We start from the raw sequence: 9,768 nt of genomic DNA on the forward strand, positions 1-9,768 counted from the left end.
GCCTACCCTTAAATCCTGTCCTGCTTAAAATTATTAATTGTTATTTAGTAGTAATATGTATGTAAGATGACTTAAGAAGTATGTAACATTTCTCACTGAAATTCAAAATCTAATCTAATCTAATCTAAGGTTTGGCTTTATATACCGAGCCATCATTCTAAGAAAGCTCGACTCGGTTTACAATCATTAACTTAATAGGAAAAACAGTAAGAAATAAGACAGAATTCAAGAAAATGAATTTTCAAAATGTTTAGCAAATAAAGTGATTTTAAAAGATTTATGAAAAAATTGAAATGAACCAGAACTCCTTAAAAGAAGTGGAAGATTATTCCAAAGTTGAGAAAACTTAAAAATCAAAGATTGACTAAAAATCTTGACTCCTTTGGTCCCTTTCCTGGAAGGAAGGGATAACTTAAATTGTTGGATACCTCTTGCAAAAGAGAATCTGTAGACATTCCAAGATAAAGGAATAAGAGGAGTGAAGATACCATATAGGATCTTGAAAGCAACACAAGCACATTTAAATTGAACTCTAAAATAAACCAGGAGCCAATGAAGACTCTGGAAAACTATTGGGGGTTACTTTTTTTTTTCACCTCACCCTGTGCATAATGAATAAGATAGGTGATAACTGTGAGCCTTGAGGAACACCTAACTTTAAAATATATTCAGCTGGTACTTTGGTTCTCCATAAAATCCATTGTGATCCTGGCTGTAAGAAAGAGAAAAGCCAGTTATATACCCAATGGTCCTATAATTGCACTAATAAAATACCAATGCCTTGTATACAGCTGAGAGGTCAGCACAGAAATTGGCAACAGCATCCAACCAGCTTCCATCAAGACTGGGAGAGCAGACTCTGTGCTATGCCCTATACCAGGGGTAGGCAATTCTGGTCCTTGAGAGCCAGAGCCAGGTCAGGTTTTCAGGATATCCACAATGAATATGTATGAGATGGATTTGCATGCACTGCCTCCTTGAGATGCAAATCTATCTCATGCATATTTTTTGTGGATATCCTGAAAACCTGACCTGGCTCCGGCTCTCGAGGACCGGAATTGCCTACCCCTGCCCTACACAAAAGCCCATGTGCTCCTCAGACGGATATTGGCTTATCTGTTTCTATGTTTGCCACTATCTATCCCAGGGGTAGGCAATTCCGGTCCTCGAGAGCCGGAGCCAGGTCAGGTTTTCAGGATATTCACAAAAAATATGCATGAGATAGATTTGCATCTCAAGGAGGCAGTGCATACAAATCCATCTCATACATATTCATTAAGGATATCCTGAAAACCTGACCTGGCTCTGGCTCTCGAGGACTGGAATTGCCTACCCCTGATCTATCCTATTAATTTTCTTATGAAGAATGAATGTGAAACAGATCTTCATTCATTCATCTGAAAACCCATTTAAGATTGGATATACCATCACCATTGTCAACTTCCTGGGGGGGGAAGTCCCTCCTGTATAGCCAAATTAATCAATGGTGAAATAAAAGGAGCCAGTAACTCCAGTACCTGTTTAATTCCATATACTGGAATGATGTCTAAAGGTAACGGCTACAGTTAGAGCTAGAAATTAAACTAAGTAGATTACCTTCAATATCAATTGAATATCCAATGGAAGAGTGATTAGCATTAGTATCTGCATAACTTTCCAGCTAATTTAGGATGCTGTTTTTTGGGTTTTTTTTTTTACATTGTCCTAAGTTATCTGGATAGTATCCTACTTTGACCAGGTCTGCTCTGATAGCCCCAGTACGATCTTTAGTTTGCGCATGCTGAGGAAAATCAGGGCACTATTTTATCAAGAGCATTATTTATTACTGGTACAATCCACTGTGTTGGCCCAGTTGGACTGCTGTAATTCTGTTTATTTGGGTATTAAACAGGGCAGTTTAGATCATCTCCAGTTAATACAGACTACAGCGGCCAAACTTATTTTTGGAAAGAGAAAGTGCGACCATGTTTTCCCATTGCTGAGAAAACTCCATTGGCTTCCGGTCCATCATAGGATACAGTTCAAGTGTGCATGTGTGATTTTCAAACTCCTTTATGGAATATTTGACTCTTTGATTCTCCTTAGTGGGAATTCCTTTAGATCCTGCTATTCAAGAATTACAACAATTCACAAATTCTCTGAAAGGTATTAAATGCACTGGGAAGCTTAGTAAATCTTTTACTTTTAAATTGGTGAGAATTTGGAATGGACTTCAAGATTCTCTAAGACTGGTAGATCAATTATTTCAGTTTCAAAAAAGTTTAAAAACCTGGTTGTTTTCACAATAGTTAATTTGATTTTAGCTGCTGTATAGTAATTTTAAGCAATTCAACATACTTTTTTCTAACTTTTTCCATCCATCTAATCTAACCAATTTCTGTTTTTATCCCAGTTTTTACTTGTTTTGTTTCATTTTTTAACGAACTGTAAACCGAGTCGAGCTCCTTAGGGAGTAGATTCGGTATATAAAATAAAGATTAGATTAGACATTATCAGTGACTGACTGTCCCTTGTCAGTGGCATTTATCTGAGGAGCACATGTTGCCACCGGGATAAATGTTTTAAATATTGAGTCTTATGTGTAGATATAGATATCTAAATTCTGCACATCTTATTAGTATATAAAATGTTAAATCATGCAAGTTCACTCTGTACTGTTATTATTGTTAAATACCAGTTTAAAAAGCACCAATGATTTTCACAGTTCTCTGGAACATTTACTGCATGTTTCAATTACATTAACTTTAATCACCCAATATCAAGAATGAAAAATCCACTGCTTTTGAAACCAGCACATAGCCAGATATAATCACTGGGAATCCACTGAGATGTTTCTGAACATGCTCTGCAGTAATTCTAAGAGAGCGTTTTCAGAAGTATGCAATATTTTCCAAAAATGAATATTTCACGATCAGTTCTTATAAAGCTTTGGGACAATACATATCTACTGTATATAATAACCAGTGTTTAAGCCCATTACATTAACGGGTGCTAGAATATATGCCTGTCTGTCTTTCTTTCTTTATGTCTCTCTCCCTGCTCCTGTCTCTTTCTTCCTTTCTTTTTGTCTCTCTCCCTACTGCTATTTTTCTCTCTCTCTCCCTGGCACATGGCACCCTTTATCTGTCTGTCTTTTTTTTCTGTCTGTCTCTCTGGTCCCCTGTCTGTCTTTATTTCTGTCTGTCTCTCTCCCTGGCCTCCTTTGTCTGTCTGTATTTCTTTCTGTCTCTTCCCCCCCCCCCCCCACACACACACACACTTTCCTTTGCAGAAGCAGCAGTGATATTTCCCTTCCCCTCCAGGTCCCTGCTGAAGCAATTCCCTTCTCTTACCTGAGCTGTCCTGCTCCGTTTCAGCCCCTCCCTGCGATCTGGCCTGCTTCGTTCGGCCCCTCCCCCTTCCCTTCCCGTGGGCTGGCCTGCTGCGGCTGAAGATTTTTGTTTTAAGTTTTTAAAAGTGCCGGCGACGGCTCTTCTCAGCTGCTGATCCTCCTGTGAAGAGCAGCCTGCGATGGTGGCCGGCTTTAGCGAACCTCGCAGGCCGCTCTCCAGCCTCGGTAGCACGTTCCCTCTGACGCACGGGATCGCATCAGAGGGAATGTGCTACTGAGTTGGAGAGCGGCCTGCGAGGTTCGCTAAAGTCGGCCACCATCGCAGGCTGCTCTTCACAGGAGGATCAGCGGTGGCGGCGGCGGCGAATGAGGGCCGAGGTGTGTTCCCTGCCGAGGACGCGGGCAGGGAGAGAGCTTGCCTGGATTCCATGGTGAGTGAGGGCAGGAGGAGGGGAGTGGCCAGAATGTTCCCTGCCGCCGGATTGGCTGCCACGGATCAGAAATCACAGCGGCAGGGATCACGAAATTTCAAGAGCGCATGGGCGCTCTAGGGTTTTATGATATAGGATACTAATAATAACAGTTTATATACCGCAGGACCACAAAGTTCCATGCAGTTTACAATGATTAAAAATGTTACAGATTGAGTAGTACTAACAGAGTTGAAGTTATAATGAGAGAGTGTTTTATTTTTGATAACATTTCTAATTGTGGGTGAACCTCCTCATATCACTATAAATTTACCCTCTCCCCTTTTACTAAGCCACAATAGAGGTTTCAACAGTGGCCCAGAGTGCTACAAGCTCCTATACTGATCCGATGCTCATTGGAATTCTATGAGCGTCAGAGCAGCATTACAGCATATACCCCCTCTTTTACTAATGTGCACTAATTGAATTAGCGCGTGCTAAATGCTAACGCGTCCATAGACTATCATGCACATGTTAGCGTTTAGCGTGCGCTAATCGATTAACGCACCTTAGTAAAAGAGGGTCTTAGTGTTCCGGGACGCGGTAGAAATTTCTATCATGGCTCAGTAAAAGGGAGGAGTTATTTTTTTCAACAGTAGTAGAAACATATGTACCAAATTCTTTTCCATCAACAAGAGTTATATTTAATAGATCCAGCTGAAACACTGTGGGTGAAAGAGCGAAAAATATGTGTGATAGTGGAATACCCCGAGGCAGGTCTTTTGACCGAAACACTGGGAGGGTCCATGCGACGACTGTGCTTTTGTATCAGCATCGCTGTTCCTGTGTGTCAGCGTCGGAAGTTTTCAATTGCAAACAGCGCTGCGATCCTTTGAACCAGATAAGTGGAACCTTACACTTTGGCGTTGATATTGTTGAGAAACATTTCCATATAAATTATCCTGAATATTTTCCTACTATTTTTTTTATAATATATGATTGTTTTGAGACATCCAGAAAAGAATTTTAGAAGAACTTGTTTGTTCAAATAAAGTTTATTTATAATAGGAAGGGTGGGGGAAGTAGCAGATGATTGCAATAGATGAGGTAGGCCCCATGATCCCTTTCCAGTAGAAATTCTGATGCTTCTTTCCCTTGGGTGCTAGTTAAAAAAACTCTTGCTTTGATTTGTGAACAAAACAAGCAGAAGATTTCTTTCAAATAATTCTTATAAATGTTCTTTTTGACATGGATTAGTGATTCTTATTTGAATAGTGATCCTTTGGAACATTCTATTGCATTTCAAAGAAGATATTACTATCTATGTATTCTCTATACCCTCTTACTATAGGGATAGGGTCTCTTCCTTTCCCCTGGGAAGCTTCTAACATCTGTTAAATTATTCACCATGAGGCAAATACTGAGGAATGCTTTTTTTATATGCAGGTTCTTTAATGATTCCATAATAAATCCACAACAAAATATTCTTCTTCATATAGGGCTCCTTTTACAAAGGTATGCTAGTGGTTTTAGCGCGCGCTTAACGCACACTAAAAAGCCGCACACGCTAGCCGCTTCCGCCTCCTTTTATGGAGGCGGTATTTTTTCAGCTAGCGCGCGCTATAGTGCACACTAATCATGTGCATGCGCTAAAAACGCTAGCACACCTTTATAAAAAGAGCCCATAGTTACACTTAAATCAATCAATGAGTGCTTCTTACAGACTTAGAATCGTTGCAATCCAGGTCCGCTATAAGACTTGATTCCAGGCTAGGTTTTCCATCTCACTGTCCAGCATAGTTTCTTCACACAGGGATACATTACTCAATTTCATACAAATGCTATTGTTAAACAAATGATCCTTCTTCCTTAGGTTACTTTTGATCAGACTCCTATGTTAATCCTCCAATTTAATGTTTTACTACCACCATTAACCAGGGGATAATCCCTTAAATTTCCCTTGTTATAAAGCCTTTGATGCCGTCTCTGGCCTGTAGCAATCCCAGCTCTAGTGCACTAGGCTACAGTATTTTACTACATACAATCCCTTCCAGCATTAGGACAGCTATGTGTGTGTGTGTTGGGGGGTGGGTAGGGGAGTCTTCTTTAACTGGCCCACCCCCATTGTGCTTACCGTATTCACAGCACAGTTCTTTATAACTCTGTCCCTCCAGATTTCCATATCCAGTGGCGTACTAAGAGGGGGACGGTCCGCCCCCGGTGCACGTTCCAAGGGGGTGCACAGCTGGCTGGGTCCAGAAGCTCCCGCACTGCTGAAAATGGCACCTTTGTGCGGCTGCCGTATTTATTCCAGAGCAGAGTCAGCAGCCGCACTGAAGTGCACGAAGGTCCCACTGCTTCGGAAGAGGTAAATGACATCGGAGGGGGGTGGACCGGCAGCTGCAGTCATCGCAGGACCTTGCTTCTGCCAGCCCAGCCCCCCTCCGATGTCACGTACCTCTTCCGAAGCAGCGGCAGCAAAAGTAATCATCATGGGACCTTTCTGATTTCGATGGAGAGAGAAAGAAGCATAGCAAGGTGGTGGAAGGAGAAAAAGGGGTCAGGGTGGTATGGAAGTGTGGTGAAGGGTGAGAAAGGGGGTCAGGGTGGTATGGAAGCATGGTGAAGGGTGAGAAAGGGGGTCAGTGTGGTATTGAAGTGTGGTGAAGGGTGAGAAAGGGGGTCAGGGTAATATGGAAGCATGGTGAAGGGTGAGAAAGGGGGTCAGGGTGGTATGGAAGCATGGTGAAAGGTGAGAAAGGGAGTCAGGGTGGTATGGAAGCGTGGTGAAGGGTGAGAAAGGGGGCAATTGCTGATGGAAGTGGGGGGAAGGGAGAGGAAAGAGTGAAATGCCAGACCATGGGGGTGTGGGAGAGATGGAAGGGGGAGGCATAAAGTTTCTGGAAAGTGAATAGAAGGAGAGAAGATGCCATATAGAAGGGGCAGAGAGAGGGTAGACCGTGGATGAAAGGAAGAGAGTGACAAGAAGATGAGGAAAGCAGAAACCAGAGAAGACAAGGTAGATAAAAATTCTATTTTTGTTTTGTTTTGTTTGCTTTAGGGGAGATGCATTGCTGTTTCTGTGGTGTTGCATTGTATGCAGAGTCCAGCTTATTGATGCTTCAGTTTAATCTTTGTCTATGCATTTTTATTCTATCTCCCCATTTACAAAACTGTAGAGCGTTTTTTAGTGTTGGCATCTGAGCTGTTACCACCATGGCTAAAAACCACACTACAGTTTTTTAAAAGGGAGAGGGGTTAGTCTGTGATTACATACTAGGCGAAGGTGTTTTCTGTGTTCTGTGTGTTCGAAAAGACATGGTTTTCTGCTAGGATTGACTGTGTAGGATTGATCTGTACTAGTCTGGTTTGTTTAGTTTTACAATGGGTTTATTGATGTACTGCTCACTGCAGTATGTAAGATGCTGCCTTTTCCTAGGTACACTCTTGTGTGACGTGTGGATTTTTACTAAAAATCATGTTTTTCATACAGATTGGGGGTGTCAAAAAATGATGGGCCTCGGGTACCTCATATGCTAGGTACGCCACTGTCCATACCCACTTATCCTTTTATCTCACATGCAGAATACACATATACAAACAGTCTGGGTATTCTCCCTAAGTCCTGGAGTTAAACTTGGCTTCTATCTTCACCTGATGACTCCACCCTTTTCCTGCATGGTACTGAACCCTTCCCAGAGCACTGTACTGGTTCTTAGCATTGGGGAATTCTACTCTTCTATATCAGGCACTGACTCACCCGTTAGAGAGAAATGCCTTCACCCTTTTTCCTGAGTCTTCACCCTTTTATTATGGACATGGCTGTGGGTTACTGCAAATTCCCTAGTCTTAGAGATCCCTTTTCTGGAGGATGGAAGTAATGTAATTCCTAGGAAATGCTCTATCTATCCTTTGGAATGATTTTCTCCCTCTGAAGTATGTCTCTTTGGGCTAGATTCACTAAGCCCACCGATCAAGTCCTGACCATTTAGCGACCCCTTTGTGACCCGATTTTCCTCCGACCTGATTCACTAAACTCTGTTCCGATCATCCTCCGATCCAATCTGCGCATGTAAATGAGGGGGAATGGCATTCAAATGTAGGCAGGCAGTGATTCACTAAACAAATCTGGAACACCGACTGGGCTGGCCGATCAACAAAACAAGCGACTGCTGGGGACCAATCGTTCACTGCTTTCCAACTGCATCTCCTGCTCTCTGCCTGGATTCTCCTGCTCTCCTGCCCCGACTCTCCTCTTGCCGCACTGCTCTCACCCTGAATCTCCTCCTCTTGCCGCCCTGCTCTCACCTCAAATCTTTCCTACCACCCCGACTCGCCACCCTACTCTCACCCCGAATCTCTCTTGTCACCCCGACTCACCACCCTGTTCTCGCCAAATCCTTCCTGCCACCCCGAATCTCCTTCTTTTGCAGCCCCGACTCTCCTGCGCTTCCCTGCACTGCAAGCCCGTGGTTTTAACCCATGGGTTTAAAGTGAGTTAAAACCATGGGCTCGCAAAGAAAAAGAGAAGTTAAAAAAGTTAAAAAAAAAAAAAAGGTTGCTGCTCTGTAAACATGCGCAGACCATCTACAGATGCATGCGTTGGGATTGCTATTCAGCGATCCCTGCAGTCGGTTGGGGGCGTGATGCCAATCGTCCTCATTTGCATGAAGACACTTCATGAATCAGCCCCTCGGACCCGGATCAGACCCGTTTAGTGAATCTAGCCCTTTGTTTCATCCTTCCCCATAAGTCTAAAACCCCTCCTTTTAAATCCCCTTCTATTTTCTGGATGGCTGTGTTAATTGGATCCGTTGGAGGCTCGATAACTCATCAGTCACTTGGCACAGCCCTCCTGACATCAGGCCCTGTGGTCTTTCGAAAATTATACAGATAGTCTGAATGCTTTGAAAGGAACTCAGGCCTTACACTTACCTTATTTAGGGACCCTTTTTACTAAGCTGCATTTAGGTTTTAACTTGCGCCTAACGCGGCTTAAAATGGCATATGATGGGGTGCGCCCAGTCATCCTGTGATAACTGCCATAAGTGCACACACCTAACTGTACACTCAAAAATATTTTTTGAGGGGGCATTGCAGGGTAGAGAGTGGGCATTCCTGTACTTACCGTGCACTAACTGGTTAATGCAGGGATGTTTATTTTAATTATTTAAAAAGCTTATATCCCACTTATACCGAAGCAGATTACAAAAACAAGCAAACATAATTATAAGATAAAAACACCCAACACACTATAAAACATAATAAAACAAAACGATATACAGATATAGAGGGAAATTCTATAAACGGTGCCTAATCTTAGGTACCCTACCGGTGCACAAGTTACCCCCCTCCTTTACAAAGCCGCGCTAGCGTTTTTAGCGCCAACCATACCGGTAACAGCTCAGATGCTCATAGGCTGCCAGTGCTAAAAACACTAGTGCGGCTTTTTAAAGGAGGAAGTTAATTTGGAAAATGCTGTTTGAAATGGCAATTAATGTTAAATTTAAAAAGCACCTGCTGGCGTCTAAACAAAAGGCACCAGAATCACACCTCCAGAGGTACCTACCGGTTTCTAATGTCACTATAGGCATGGCTAACACCGGAAGTGGCATTAGGTATCATAAAGGACCTACGTAAGTATGATTCATTGAAAAGATAGGCGCTGGACATGTAGGCCTTGAAAACCCTGGCCTACATTTCTGGCACATATCTTTCTCAGAGCTACAACTCTCTACACGGCCCCATGGAGTGATTGACATATGATTGGCTGCCCCCTTTCAGGCCGCCGCCGATATCGGCGCAGTTTAGAGAATTTGGGCCATAGTGTATAAGCCCTTACTACCTACAAAATGGATGGCAGCAAGTGATCATGTAGTACATATTTGTAATGGTCATGCACCAATGCAACATTAGTTCAAAAAATACATAAAGGCCATTTTTAAAGCTGCAGTAAAAAATGGCCTTCACACATGGGAAAAACCCCATGTAATGACATATTAAAGCCACTTTTTGCCACAACTTAGT

This window comes from Geotrypetes seraphini, chromosome 5, assembly GCF_902459505.1.
Source record: "Geotrypetes seraphini chromosome 5, aGeoSer1.1, whole genome shotgun sequence".
Classification (NCBI taxonomy): Eukaryota; Metazoa; Chordata; class Amphibia; order Gymnophiona; family Dermophiidae; genus Geotrypetes; species Geotrypetes seraphini.